Source organism: Triticum aestivum, chromosome 1B (assembly GCF_018294505.1).
Source record: "Triticum aestivum cultivar Chinese Spring chromosome 1B, IWGSC CS RefSeq v2.1, whole genome shotgun sequence".
NCBI lineage: Eukaryota > Viridiplantae > Streptophyta > Magnoliopsida > Poales > Poaceae > Triticum > Triticum aestivum.
Genome location: NC_057795.1, coordinates 530722010 through 530738042, shown reverse-complemented (window position 1 = coordinate 530738042; position 16033 = coordinate 530722010).

Genomic DNA, 16033 nt, shown 5'->3' with positions numbered 1-16033 from the left:
TTTCTTTCGGAAACTTCAAAACTCTCGCAGCCAAGCGGCGGAATGAATAATAACAGATTGCAGTGAGTGAAAGTAAACTAACAAGCTAGAACTAAATGCAGTCATCGATGATAATCACATGGTTGAATTCAGTCATGCAAAGCAATTCGAATGATAAGGTGCGAAGGAATAACCAGTGATGCTCGATGCAGACAGAGAATTTGGTAGACCAGTTCGCCCTTCAGCATGAGGACTACATCTGGTTGGAGGGGTTGTGATTTAACACAGAAGATAAACTCTATTCGCCCTATTCTCCTCGACAATTGGTTCGTCAACCAATGCCGATCACTCGTGGTAGATACTTCAGGTGACTCCGAACCTTTACAGACTTCTTCAAGAACCACAATCACTCTTGGTCTCTGAAGAAATTGACACCTAACCGTCTAGAGAGTTTGCAGCTCCCAAGAATAATAGGCGGAGCGTACTAGACGTAGATTTGAGTGATGCTAAACCACTATCTAGTTTTTGAGCTCTAGGTTTTTTCTCTCGGTGGATTTTAAACTCAAATCACTCTGGAGAGGGGGTTGCTCAACAATCTTCTCGAAATCAAACGGAGCAGCCACGGACAAAGCCGGTGCAGGGTGGCTATTTATAGCCGCAACCTTCCCACATGGGAAATGACCATTTTGGACACGCGGTCCAGCCAATGGCCAGCCGGCACATTTACAACGATTGGTTTTGAAAGCAACGACAACATTACTTGAGTAACAAGTAATGCTAACTCTTCGATCAGAGACAAATCTCCCGTAGCAAAGAAGATCACAGTCTCTTGTTGGCAAGTATTTGCTCGGAGAACAAAGAGATTTCTCTCACAACTTTCATAGGATTGAGTTTAGCATCAGAGAATCAAAGCTTCGAACATTATACCCCTCTTAATATTACAGTGGTCATATGACTCAATGAAAGAAAAGAAGAACAACGAAAGGAATGCTACGTCTTCACTTCGACTTCAACTTCTTTCAACTGCAGTCACTTTCTTCGGGTGCCAATGAATCAATTCCTTTATTCAGTAACTTTTAGGGGTCACTCTTCACAGCATATTCTTTCTCCACATCATAATCTTCGTGGATAATACTCGCTTCCACGCAGGGTATTACCTTCGAAGTTTATATCAAACTCCTCATGACTTCAGGGGCCTGTTACCCTATGTGCACTAGCAAACATATTATCCCTTACTGTTTTATGTCAACAATCTTCAAAACATAAGGAGGAAAATTTGTCGGGCCCATGAGACTGGAGGGTACCTAGGACCGTCTACCTGTGACCTAGGACGCGGCGCGTGCCATGGGCCCAACACAACCCATCTTCAAGGCTTCAAGAACAAGACCCTTGCGAGGGCCCCCGCCTCGCGAAGCACCCGACGGCAAGTGTCCTCAGGAGCTCCCCGAGGCCCTTGCACGGAGCGGCCTCCTCAAGCTGCCTCCCGAGGCCCCCTCGCGGGCGGATATGTCGAGGGTTGTCGGTGTCAAAACCGACAGATCTCGGGTAGGGGGTCCCGAATTGTTCGTCTAAGGATCAAAGGTAACATGAGGCAGGGGACACGATGTTTACCCAGGTTCGGGCCCTCTTAATGGAGGTAATACCCTACTTCCTGCTTGATTGACTTTGATGAGTATAGGGGTTACAAGAGTTGATCTACCTCGAGATCGTAATGGCTAAACCCTAGATGTCTGGCCTGTATTATTGTGATCGCCCCTAAGGACTAAACCCTCTGGTTTATATAGGCACCGGAGGGGACTAGGTGAGGGAGTCCTGGAATTGGGGGTGTCCGGATAGCCGGATTACCACCATCGGCCGAACTATCATCGGCTGGACTATCATCATCGACCGGACTCCAAGACTATGAAGATACAAGATTGAAGACTTCGTCCCGTGTCCGGATGGGACTTTCCTTGGCGTGGAAGGCAAGCTTGGCGATACGGATATGTAGATCTCCTACCATTGTAACCGACTCTATGTAACCCTAGCCCTCTCCGGTGTCTATATAAACCGGATGGCCCTAGTCCGTAGGACATACATTACAACAATCATACCATAGGCTAGCTTCTAGGGTTTAGCCTCCTTGATCTCGTGGTAGATCCACTCTTGTAAACATCCACAGTATCAATATCAATCAAGCATGACGTAGGGTTTTACCTCCATCAAGAGGGCCCGAACCTGGGTAAAACATCGTGTCCCTTGTCTCCTGTTACCATCCGCCTAGACGCACAGTTCGGGACCCCCTACCCGAGATCCGCCGGTTTTGACACCGACATTGGTGCTTTCATTGAGAGTTCCTCTGTGCCGTCACCGATAGGAAGGATGCCTCTTCCCGTCTTCAAGGACGGTATCTTCGCCAACGGAGCCTTGGCCGCCGGCCAAACTATCCGGCTAGGAGGTTTTCTCATAGCCGCCTGTCCGGCCACCGCCTCCGCAATGACCTCTCGAGTCATCGAGAGCGACCTTCACGTCAACTCAGAATTTGCCGAGCATCTAGATCCAGCAGAGCTCTCGTCCGTAAACGAACTCTTGGATCGGATCGCCGCCCTGGGAGTCTCTACAGACTACGATCAGATCGGGCTTAAAACCGATCTGAGAGAGATTAACTCTCCCCAGGTCACCCACCATGTCACGATGGTAGAAGAACAATGCGGCGACTCTTCTCCTATATTGAAAACTAGATATGTCCGGGCTCCCAAACCCTCCACGCCAGATTCCCGCGGAGGGGCGGACTTCGATCGAGCACTGAACTTAAAATCAGGCATCGTTCCGGACTCATTGCACAATGTCCAGCGATCAAAGTTTCCGATCTTGGAAACTCCTCGGCCTTCGAGCCTTGAGACGGGTAGGGTTCCGGACTTAGTTCCGCCCACCCGACCAGATATATGCGATCTATCTCTAATCCGGCAAGAGCCCACTGAAACAGTACATCGTTACTGGGCCAGATTCCTCCTGGTTATGGACAGGATAAAAGACTGCCGAGAGGAAAACGCAATCTCATTTTCTGCAACAATTGCACGGACGAGGGAATCCTAAACGCCGTCAGCCGTCGTGAAATCACACGCTTCGCCGACCTGGCATCCATAGTACAGAAGTACAATGCGATAGAGAGTTTCCGGAAAACCAAAAATAGGTTTTGGGACAATCCGGCCCCGGATACATACCCAGTCCGCAATAAAAGGGCGCATCACATTCAGGCGCCAGGTGCAAGAACCAAAAAACAGAAACCCCTTAAAGGGAACGGAACCGTACTGGAGGGATGGCTCAGCAGACCCTGTACAATTCATAGTGCAGGGGGCGCCATCCCAACACATAGCCTTCGAGCATGTTGGATACTACGGCAGGTGGCCAAAAATGGCGAGGAGCTTATAGCCCCGGGAAACCACACCAACAATACCGGTACGGTATTAACAGTCTTCGAGACTTTCGCATCAAACAATATGCGGAAACGAACAATCCGCAGCCTTGCCGAAGCTTACCACGTAGCCACAACAAATCCTTGGAGTGACACGGCCATCACCTTCAACGCCAGCGACGAACCTAAATTCCGAACAGCCCGAGCACCAGCCACATTGGTCCTTAGTCCGATAGTGGACGGCTTTCGGCTTACCAAGGTGCTCATGGATGGCGGCAGCGGATTAAACCTCATCTACGAGGAAACCCTTCAAAACATGGAAATAGACTGGAGCCGCATTGAGCGAAGCAGCACAACCTTCAGAGGGATAATCCCTAGCCGAGAAGCGCGCTGCACAGGAAAAATCACACTCGATGTGGTATTCGGCTCGCTGGACAATTACAGGTCCGAGGAAATCACGTTCCAAGTGGCCCCGTTCAACAGTGGATACCACACTATATTAGGACGAGAGGCATTCACAATCTTCCAAGCCGTACCCCATTACAGGTACATGAAGCTCAAAATGCCTGGGCCCGTCGGAATAATCACTCTCGTTAGTGATCCGGACATAGCACTCCGCGCCGAAAACAAGACAGCGCATTAGCTCTGGAGGCACTATCCGAAGCCTTAGCGGCAGAGGAACTCACCGCGCTGCGCTCTACGGTGAATAGGGACGATGTGATACTCGATAAGAGATCCAAGTCCACCTCCTTTAAACCAGCCGAAGAAATAGTAAAATTCCAGGTCCACCTAACGGACCCGACAAAGACGGCCTCCATCGAGGCACAATTGAACCCTGATGTAGACGCCGCACTGCGAGAATTCCTTCGGGAAAATTGGGACATTTTCGCCTGGCACCCCTCCGATATGCCCGGAATCCCACACAGACTAGCAGAACACAACCTAAACATCCTAAAAGGATTCAAGCCAGTCAAACAGGCTCTTCGACGATTTTCCGAACCCAAAAGACAGGCAATGGGAGAGGAACTAGCCAAACTATTGGAAGCCGGATTCATCAGAGACATCAAACATCCGGAAGGACAAATCCTGGTGCCTATGTGTCGATTTCAAAGACCTAAATAAAGCCTGCCCAAAGGATCCCTTCCCCCTCCCCCGCATCGACCAAATCATCGATGCCACTGCAGGGCACGATTCATTGTGCTTCCTGGACGCATACTCCGGCTATCATCAAATCAAGATGGCAGATGCAGATCAAGCTGCAACGGCATTCATTACTCCATATGGACCATTCTGCTTCAACACGATGCCCTTTGGGCTTAAAAACGCCGGCGCAACATATCAGCGCATGATTCAGACATGTCTGGCTACCCAGATCGGCAAGACAGTAGAGGCATACGTAGACGACGTGGTCGTCAAAAGTAAACGCGTCGAAACTCTAGTAGACGACTTGAGGGTCACGTTTGACAACCTCCGAGAATATGATATCAAGCTGAATCCGGAAAAATGCGTTTTCGGTGTGCCGGCCGGAAAGCTCCTGGGCTTCATCGTATCCGGTAGAGGAATTGAAGCAAATCCGGTCAAGATCCGGGCTCTATCACAGCTGGATATTCCAAAAACCTCAAACAGACCCAGAAATTGACGGGATGCGTGGCGGCCCTCAGCCGCTTTATCTCCCGCTTAGGAGAAAAGGCATTGCCCCTCTATCGCCTCCTCAGGCACACCGAACACTTCGAGTGGACGGATGCTGCCACCGCCGGACTCGAAGAAATAAAGGCCATACTGGCAACGAATCCGGTGCTGGCCGCGCCCAACCTGGGCGAGCCAATGCTGTTATACATCGCAGCAACACATCAAGTTGTAAGCGCGGTACTCGTCGTCGAACGAGAGACAGAAGGGCATAAATTCCCTCTTCAAAAACCAGTGTACTACGTATCCACTGTGTTAACCCCCTGCAAGTCCCGTTACCCGCACTATCAGAAGATCGCGTATGCAGTGTTCATGGCATCCCGGAAGCTCCGACACTACTTTCAAGAGTGTTCGATAACAGTGGCCTCTGAAGTACCACTCAATGACATTATAAACAACCGCGACGCAACGGGTAGGATTGCAAAATGGGCCATTGAGCTCTTACCATTCGATATAACTTACAGACCTCGGCGAGCTATAAAGTCACAAGTTTTGGCTGACTTTGTCGCTGAATGGACCGAAGCCGAACTCCCTAAAGAGTACGGCGCATACTCCAATTGGATTATGCACTTCGACGGCTCTAAAATGTTGGCCGGACTGGGGGCTGGCGTCGTCTTGACGTCCCCGACCGGTGACACAGTCCAATATGTACTTCAAATAATGTACACGGACTCCAACAACGCAGCCGAATACGAGGCCCTTTTACATGGTCTCCGGATGGCAATCTCCATGGGCATTCAACGCCTAGAGGTGCGTGGGGATTCAAACCTCGCAATATCCCAAATAAATGGAGACTTTGATGCCAAGGATCCAAAAATGGCAGCATATCGCAACACTGTCCTAAAAATGTCAGCTCGGTTCGACGGACTCGAATTCCATCACGTAGCCAGGGATAACAACCAAGCGGCCGACGTATTGGCACGCATCGGCGCAAAGCGTGGCGCTGTCCCTCCAAACATCTTCCTGGAATGGCTGTTCAAGCCATCCGTACTATGGGAAGAGGAGTCCGGACATAACAAACCAGAAGCAGCCACACCAACCGACACAGAGCAATTTGACATAAGCGGCAATTCCGCCGCCGAAATAACACCCTCAGCCCACGACATAATGGCTGTAATCGCCCCGTGGACAGAACCATTCCTAGCCTACTTACTTAGGCAGGAACTTCCCGAAGACCAAAACGAGGCCCGCTGCATAGTTCGGCGATCTAAAGCCTACAAGGTCCACGAGGGAGAACTTTATAAGAAAAGCACAACCGGAGTCCTTCAAAGGTGTATCTCCGAAGAGGAAGGGCGAAACCTCCTGGCTGAAATTCATGCCGGACTAGGCGGACATCACGCAGCAGCCCGGGCCCTCGTAGGAAAGGCATTCCATACAGGATTTTATTGGCCGACGGCCCGGGCAGATGCTCATGACTTAGTCCAACGATGCGTCGGTTGTCAGCTCTTTGCTAATCAGAGCCATATGCCACCCACCGCCCTCAAGACTATACCCATTACCTGGCCGTTCGCGGTCTGGGGGCTTGACATGGTTGGACCACTTAAAGGGGGAACCCACAAGCAAAGATACCTATTGGTCATGGTGGATAAATTCACCAAATGGATAGAGGCCAAGCCAGTTAAAACGGCAGAGTCCGGACCAGTGATAGACTTTATATCCGGGGTATTACACCGTTACGGTGTCCCCCACAGCATCATCACCGATAACGGCACGAGTTTTATGGCCGATGAGGTTAAATCATGGTGCAAAAATATGGGCATCAAGCTCGATTATGCTTCAGTCTATCATCCTCAAACCAACGGTCAAGTGGAACGAGCGAATGGTCTAATAATGAGCGGCATCAAACCCAGACTAGTGCGGTCACTTACGAAATCTGACACGCACTGGGTAGAGGAGCTCGACTCCGTACTCTGGGGGCTGCGGACAACGCCCAACCGTACTATCGGATTCACACCATTTTTTATGGTGTACGGCGCAGAGGCAGTTTTGCCCTGCGACATTATTCATGACTCACCTCGAGTGCGCATGTATGAAGAAAGAGAGGCCGAGCTGGATCGGCAGGACAGCTTGGACGCATTGGAGGAAGAACGCGACGTCGCCAAGGCTCGTTCCACATTTTATCAGCAACAGGCTCGAAGATACCAAAGCAGAGAAGTATGGGCCAAGACTTACAATGTTGGCGAACTAGTTCTACACCTGCCGGACAAGAAAAAGGACAAGCTCAAGCCAAAATGGGAAGGCCCCTTCATCATCGATCAAGTCCTAACCGGCGGAGCGTACCGTCTATGAAATGCATTGGATAACCGACTCGAGCCGAACCCATGGAACGCAGCCCGCCTCCGAAGATTCTATGCCTAGCGCCGGACTAAGAGTTCGTCCCTTTCCCCCGTTCAAATTTTTTACACTTCAGCTGCCTTTTTGTTTCTCTTTTTTCTCTCACCCCTATTCACAACAGCCTTAAAAGGCTTATTTGCGCATTGTTCGCATAACACTTGATGCGCCATCCGCACTCATTATACCTGGGGGCTTCTTTACCAGAAGCTTAATTATAAGGCTTCATGCCCAGCACATGTGTCAAGCTTCCACATGTACCTTTTATTCACCATTATATGCATCGATATGACTTAAGTTTTGGCCAAGCTGGGTTGCCTGGCTCCTGTGCTTACCCCTACGTTCCCGATTGTTCGACTAGGAGGTAAAGGGAGCACCTCTGCGATTGTTACTGCCGGGTCAGCCGGATGTGTACCTCAGACTGGGTGAAGCCGAAAGCTAGCATTCTTAAGGAAATATTCGGTCGGTGACTTGAAAGATGATTTTACCTACTTATTTATCTGCCCCCAGATGTTTTTCTGCTTTTTTCGCAGTCCGGACATGCACTTTAGGGCATGCCACCCCTAGAGGAAAGGAACCCTTAACGGAACTATTCTCCCTGGAAGACGTTTCTTACTAACCATGTAATATAACATAACTAGTTGGGCACTTGTCTGATAAAGCACTAATGACCCCTACGCCTGGTCTCCATGCATACCCCGGTTCTTCCATAACCGAGAAGGTATTCGGACACACTCCGGACTCTAGGGTCCCGAGGTCGAAGCGAAAAGGTCGGCAAAGACAAACGATCTACAATCCGGCTAGAAGGCATTTTACATGTCATTTTATAATACATTGTCAAATTGACTGACTGTATTCTTCTTCAATCCCGTCTAACAGGCTGTCTAATTTATAGTCCTATTGGGAAAACTTAGCGGCCAACTCTACTTGGCCGTATACTAAACTTACAGGGATCTCCTTCCCATTGGGCCCCACAGGTCCGACTTCGGCCATGTGGTTGGGATCCGCCTTCTTGTACCGCGTCTTCACCATGGCCCAGGCCTCCCTGGCACCTTGGCGGCAGGCTGAAATCTTCCATAAATGGAAGCGCTGCCGCACTCCCTGAAGCTTCTCCGCAAGCTCCCCAAGTCCCTCGGGTAGGGGGAAGGCCAGCCATAAATCCTGGATGACGCCGCTCATTGCCTGCCGAACTCGTTCGGTCAGCTGCAACAACTCGGGAAGTTGATAACCCGTTGATACGGGCATCTCCTCCGCGGGGCGACCTGTGAGTATACCTACATACATATTTTGTCAATTGACTTCCTCGCCGAACTCTTCTTTTCAAAGGAGTTCGCTCAAGCACTTACTATAGATGCCGCGACGAAGCCGCTGATTCTCCTTAACAGAGCCAGACAGCTCGGCTCGAACGCCTTTCAGCTCTTCTCCAAGCTGGGCATGGGCATCCTGGAGCTTGTTCCTTTCGTGCTGCACCTTATGCAGCACCCTCTCGCCGGCCTTCAGCTGGCGCAGAAGTTCTTGCCTGTCCGGATCTTGTCCGGCAGCACCTGCAAAGTCATTATCAGACTTGCACATAGGCCAAACACTACTTATCTTTTTAAATAATGTGTTACCAGGAGAGGTCCCTCGTTTCCTCCTACGGCAGCGAGTGCGGCCTCAAGTTGAGCCTTACACTCTTGCAGCTCCTGAGACAGTTGGGTATTCTTCTCGGTAAGACCCTGCATTTCACATGATCCTTAAATCAGTTAATATAACTACTTTAAGTCTCAGGGGCTACTGGCATATATAACTATTAAATTCTCTTACCCGTATGTCTTTTACATACTACTTCGTGGCTCTAGTCAAACCATCTTGAGCGGCACGGAGGTGTGCGTCCCCTGCGTTAAAGGCATCCAACGCCTCAGGGGAGAAGCACGCGTCACGATAAATAGTCCGACGGCGCCTATGTTTCATGGCGCTCTCCACCTCAGATTTGGTGGCGGACAGTCTGTCGGCATCCTCCGTTGGAGGAGTATCCGGCTCGCGCCTTGCGCTCGCCTCCCCCTCCGGACCAGGCGCTGGAGCTTGGCTGGTAGAAGCCGGATTGGTAGCCTCTACACCCGCAGTCCGGTGGGCGCTTTTCCCCTACAAAAGTCATGAGCACTCGAACGCTTCCTAGGAACATTGCTCCAGATAATGAATTGTGAGCTATACCTTTGCGGCGACGTTTTAGTCCGCGCCGCGCTCCTCTTCCGTCTACTGGTCCGGACTGGCCTTTGATGGTCAGCCGCCACGGGCTCGGCCTTCCGCCCTAGAGGCGCCTCCTGCACAGCGTCATCGTATACGGTGGTCAGAAATAAGCAAGGAAGGACTAACGGTGTCAGAACTTCGGTCACAAGCACCTGGGAAGCCGGATATAGTCCGGGATAGTCGGCCGTAATGGCGACTAAGGCATTATCCATGCTGAGCTGGTGGAACACCCCGTCGATTAGCTCCACTCCTATGTCCGGATCCTCTTCGGAGGCCGGATCCCGGGATCTCTCTGGATCCTCGGGTTGCGGGGCTGGACTTAGCATGTCCTCCACCGTCCGACGCAGCTCCTGCGTCGAAAGAAGAACACAATATAAGAAGCTTAAGTTTCAAAGGCATGGGTTGGACACGTGAGGTATTCGCTTACCCAAGGCCGGGGATTATTCATGGAGAACCCATTTAACGGGTTCGTCCGAAGGAAATCTTCCTTCTCCCCCTTATACAGGCCGGAGAGGATCTTCACCAGGTCTTCGGCCGAATCCGGCCCTTTGCGGCCGTGACGGGTGGCATCGTCCTCCCCGTTGAAATCCCACATGGGATGGCCCCTGTATTGTAGTGGATGCACTCCCCTCATAATGATGTTGCCATGACTCCAATCATGGTCAACCCAGAATGGGCCAGTAACCTTATCCGGCCCATCAAATAATGGACGCTCTTGTCTTCCTCCAGTCGGGGGCTCCGTGGGCGCCAACTAAGGCGTTTCTTCAGAGGAGCATTGTTGAACTCCGGGAGGCCGATCCGGACAGGGTCTGGCAGCGGAGCGTCTTCTATATAAAACCATAACGAAGGCCAGTCTTCGAACGCCTTCTTAGGGGTTCCGCATGGATATCCGGTCCCGGCAATGCGCCATATTTCGGTGCCGCCCACTTGATATATGAGCCCCTCATGAGAGCGGGGGACAAGGAAAACAACCTCTTCCACAGCGCAAAATGGGGCTCGACGCCCAAGAATAGCTCGCAAAGAGCTACGTAACCCGCAATATGCAGGATCGAGGCGGGCGTGAGGTTATGAAGCTGGAGTCCGTAGAACTCCAGGAGCCCGTGGAGGAACAGATGTACAGGAAATCCGAGCCCCCTTATCAGATAGGGGATGAAGCATACCCGCTCCCCTTTGTTGGGATTTCGGGTAGCCTCCGCTTGCTTCCCACCTTTATAGGTGGCTAGCCCGGCCCGGACAGGAACCATGAAGGCCGGAGGGAGATATCCCCCCCGTTTGGAGCTTCACCAGCTCGTTGTGTGGAATAGAGCATCTCCCCCAATCTCCTGGCAGAGGGCTGGGAGTGCGAGAAGAGGAGCTGCATTGAGGATCCATGATGGAATGGGTTCTTGGTCGAAAGCGCTCCGATGGGTATTCGCGGGAGGAAGATGGTGATTTGGATCTGGATTCGTGCCTCTCTTATAGGCAGATTACTCGCACAACTAGGGGGTAAAACATAAAAGGCACCCTGGCTTTTCGCATTCGTGCGACGCGTGGAAGAAGGCCATTATTGGGCGTGGGAGCCAAGAAACGCAACATTAATGAGGAAGCCGGACACTATTCGGCAGGTACATGGAACTTGAAGGAGAACCCGCCTTGCAACGCCGAAGAATACACACATGCTGGACTTATCGTCATTGAAGACTGGTTCGGGGGCTACTGAGGGAGTCCTGGAATTGGGGGTGTCCGGATAGCCGGATTACCACCATCGGCCGAACTATCATCGGCCGGACTATCACCATCGACCGGACTCCAAGACTATGAAGATACAAGATTGAAGACTTCGTCCCGTGTCCGGATGGGACTTTCCTTGGTGTGGAAGGCAAGCTTGGCGATACGGATATGTAGATCTCCTACCATTGTAACCGACTCTATGTAACCCTAGCCCTCTCCGGTGTCTATATAAACCGGATGGCCCTAGTCCGTAGGACATACATTACAACAATCATACCATAGGCTAGCTTCTAGGGTTTAGCCTCCTTGATCTCGTGGTAGATCCACTCTTGTAAACATCCACAGTATCAATATCAATCAAGCATGACGTAGGGTTTTACCTCCATCAAGAGGGCCCGAACCTGGGTAAAACATCGTGTCCCTTGTCTCCTGTTACCATCCGCCTAGACGCACAGTTCGGGACCCCCTACCTGAGATCCGCCGGTTTTGACACCGACATTGGTGCTTTCATTGAGAGTTCCTCTGTGCCGTCACCGATAGGAAGGATGCCTCTTCCCGTCTTCAAGGACGGTATCTTCGCCAACGGAGCCTTGGCCGCCGGCCAAACTATCCGGCTAGGAGGTTTTCTCATAGCCGCCTGTCCGGCCACCGCCTCCGCAATGACCTCTCGAGTCATCGAGAGCGACCTTCACGTCAACTCAGAATTTGCCGAGCATCTAGATCCAGCAGAGCTCTCGTCCGTAAACGAACTCTTGGATCGGATCGCCGCCCTGGGAGTCGCTACAGACTACGATCAGATCGGGCTTAAAACCGATCTGAGAGAGATTAACTCTCCCCAGGTCACCCACCATGTCACGATGGTAGAAGAACAATGCGGCGACTCTTCTCCTATATTGAAAACTAGATATGTACGGGCTCCCAAACCCTCCACGCCAGATTCCCGCGGAGGGGCGGACTTCGATCGAGCACTGAACTTAAAATCAGGCATCGTTCCGGACTCATTGCACAATGTCCAGCGATCAAAGTTTCCGATCTTGGAAACTCCTCGGCCTTCGAGCCTTGAGACGGGTAGGGTTCCGGACTTAGTTCCGCCCACCCGACCAGATATATGCGATCTATCTCTAATCCGGCAAGAGCCCACTGAAACAGTACATCGTTACTGGGCCAGATTCCTCCTGGTTATGGACAGGATAAAAGACTGCCGAGAGGAAAACGCAATCTCATTTTCTGCAACAATTGCACGGACGAGGGAATCCTAAACGCCGTCAGCCATCGTGAAATCACACGCTTCGCCGACCTGGCATCCATAGTACAGAAGTACTGTGCGATAGAGAGTTTCCGGAAAACCAAAAATAGGTTTTGGGACAATCCGGCCCCGGATACATACCCAGTCCGCAATAAAAGGGCGCATCACATTCAGGCGCCAGGTGCAAGAACCAAAAAACAGAAACCCCTTAAAGGGAACGGAACCGTACTGGAGGGATGGCTCAGCAGACCCTGTACAATTCATAGTGCAGGGGGCGCCATCCCAACACATAGCCTTCGAGCATGTTGGATACTATGGCAGGTGGCCAAAAATGGCGAGGAGCTTATCGCCCGGGAAACCACACCAACAATACCGGTACGGTATTAACAGTCTTCGAGACTTTCGCATCAAACAATATGCGGAAACGAACAATCCGCAGCCTTGCCGAAGCTTACCACGTAGCCGCAACAAATCCTTGGAGTGACACGGCCATCACCTTCAACGCCAGCGACGAACCTAAATTCCGAACAGCCCGAGCACCAGCCACATTGGTCCTTAGTCCGATAGTGGACGGCTTTCGGCTTACCAAGGTGCTCATGGATGGCGGCAGCGGATTAAACCTCATCTACGAGGAAACCCTTCAAAACATGGAAATAGACTGGAGCCGCATTGAGCGAAGCAGCACAACCTTCAGAGGGATAATCCCTAGCCGAGAAGCGCGCTGCACAGGAAAAATCACACTCGATGTGGTATTCGGCTCGCTGGACAATTACAGGTCCGAGGAAATCACGTTCCAAGTGGCCCCGTTCAACAGTGGATACCACACTATATTAGGACGAGAGGCATTCACAATCTTCCAAGCCGTACCCCATTACAGGTACATGAAGCTCAAAATGCCTGGGCCCGTCGGAATAATCACTCTCGTTAGTGATCCGGACATAGCACTCCGCGCCGAAAACAAGACAGCGCATTAGCTCTGGAGGCACTATCCGAAGCCTTAGCGGCAGAGGAACTCACCGCGCTGCGCTCTACGGTGAATAGGGACGATGTGATACTCGATAAGAGATCCAAGTCCACCTCCTTTAAACCAGCCGAAGAAATAGTAAAATTCCAGGTCCACCCAACGGACCCGACAAAGACGGCCTCCATCGAGGCACAATTGAACCCTGATGTAGACGCCGCACTGCGAGAATTCCTTCGGGAAAATTGGGACATTTTCGCCTGGCACCCCTCCGATATGCCCGGAATCCCACGCAGACTAGCAGAACACAACCTAAACATCCTAAAAGGATTCAAGCCAGTCAAACAGGCTCTTCGACGATTTTCCGAACCCAAAAGACAGGCAATGGGAGAGGAACTAGCCAAACTATTGGAAGCCGGATTCATCAGAGACATCAAACATCCGGAAGGACAAATCCTGGTGCCTATGTGTCGATTTCAAAGACCTAAATAAAGCCTGCCCAAAGGATCCCTTCCCCCTCCCCCGCATCGACCAAATCATCGATGCCACTGCAGGGCACGATTCATTGTGCTTCCTGGACGCATACTCCGGCTATCATCAAATCAAGATGGCAGATGCAGATCAAGCCGCAACGGCATTCATTACTCCATATGGACCATTCTGCTTCAACACGATGCCCTTTGGGCTTAAAAACGCCGACGCAACATATCAGCGCATGATTCAGACATGTCTGGCTACCCAGATCGGCAAGACAGTAGAGGCATACGTAGACGACGTGGTCGTCAAAAGTAAACGCGTCGAAACTCTAGTAGACGACTTGAGGGTCACGTTTGACAACCTCCGAGAATATGATATCAAGCTGAATCCGGAAAAATGCGTTTTCGGTGTGCCGGCCGGAAAGCTCCTGGGCTTCATCGTATCCGGTAGAGGAATTGAAGCAAATCCGGCCAAGATCCGGGCTCTATCACAGCTGGATATTCCAAAAACCTCAAACAGACCCAGAAATTGACGGGATGCGTGGCGGCCCTCAGCCGCTTTATCTCCTGCTTAGGAGAAAAGGCATTGCCCCTCTATCGCCTCCTCAGGCACACCGAACACTTCGAGTGGACGGATGCTGCCACCGCCGGACTCGAAGAAATAAAGGCCATACTGGCAACGAATCCGGTGCTGGCCGCGCCCAACCTGGGCGAGCCAATGCTGTTATACATCGCAGCAACACATCAAGTTGTAAGCGCGGTACTCGTCGTCGAACGAGAGACAGAAGGGCATAAATTCCCTCTTCAAAAACCAGTGTACTACGTATCCACTGTGTTAACCCCCTGCAAGTCCCGTTACCCGCACTATCAGAAGATCGCGTATGCAGTGTTCATGGCATCCCGGAAGCTCCGACACTACTTTCAAGAGTGTTCGATAACAGTGGCCTCTGAAGTACCACTCAATGACATTATAAACAACCGCGACGCAACGGGCAGGATTGCAAAATGGGCCATTGAGCTCTTACCATTCGATATAACTTACAGACCTCGGCGAGCTATAAAGTCACAAGTTTTGGCTGACTTTGTCGCTGAATGGACCGAAGCCGAACTCCCTAAAGAGTACGGCGCATACTCCAATTGGATTATGCACTTCGACGGCTCTAAAATGTTGGCCGGACTGGGGGCTGGCGTCGTCTTGACGTCCCCGACCGGTGACACAGTCCAATATGTACTTCAAATAATGTACACGGACTCCAACAACGCAGCCGAATACGAGGCCCTTTTACATGGTCTCCGGATGGCAATCTCCATGGGCATTCAACGCCTAGAGGTGCGTGGGGATTCAAACCTCGCAATATCCCAAATAAATGGAGACTTTGATGCCAAGGATCCAAAAATGGCAGCATATCGCAACACTGTCCTAAAAATGTCAGCTCGGTTCGACGGACTCGAATTCCATCACGTAGCCAGGGATAACAACCAAGCGGCCGACGTATTGGCACGCATCGGCGCAAAGCGTGGCGCTGTCCCTCCAAACATCTTCCTGGAATGGCTGTTCAAGCCATCCGTACTATGGGAAGAGGAGTCCGGACATAACAAACCAGAAGCAGCCACACCAACCGACACAGAGCAATTTGACATAAGCGGCAATTCCGCCGCCGAAATAACACCCTCAGCCCACGACATAATGGCTGTAATCGCCCCGTGGACAGAACCATTCCTAGCCTACTTACTTAGGCAGGAACTTCCCGAAGACCAAAACGAGGCCCGCTGCATAGTTCGGCGATCTAAAGCCTACAAGGTCCACGAGGGAGAACTTTATAAGAAAAGCACAACCGGAGTCCTTCAAAGGTGTATCTCCAAAGAGGAAGGGCGAAACCTCCTGGCTGAAATTCATGCCGGACTAGGCGGACATCACGCAGCAGCCCGGGCCCTCGTAGGAAAGGCATTCCATACAGGATTTTATTGGCCGACGGCCCGGGCAGATGCTCATGACTTAGTCCAACGATGCGTCGGTTGTCAGC